We start from the raw sequence: 341 nt of genomic DNA, 5'->3' as shown, positions 1-341 counted from the left end.
TTTTTTTTTTTTTTTTTTTTTTTTTTGTGTGGCCTAATTGGATGCTTGTTTGTGAATATCAACGATCACCTCTAAAATATAGTATAATTAGGCCATTGTTTGAGCCACATTTTTTCCATCAAAATACACTTTTCAACAATGATTTGACCTATTTCAATCACACATTTTTCAATAAAATAATATTACATGTAAATATAATTTTTCCTTATTTTATAATGTGGAAATTATATAGAGACCTACTTTTAAGATCCAATTTCAAAAATAAGATGTAATGTTTATTTATATAAAAATTAGATATTAAATCAAATATTATAAATCAATATTTTAATATTAATAATATT

This window comes from Olea europaea, unplaced genomic scaffold (genome assembly GCF_002742605.1).
Source record: "Olea europaea var. sylvestris unplaced genomic scaffold, O_europaea_v1 scaffold116, whole genome shotgun sequence".
Classification (NCBI taxonomy): Eukaryota; Viridiplantae; Streptophyta; class Magnoliopsida; order Lamiales; family Oleaceae; genus Olea; species Olea europaea.
The sequence above is the reverse complement of the archived record's forward strand: the minus strand, read 5'-3'. Positions refer to the sequence as shown.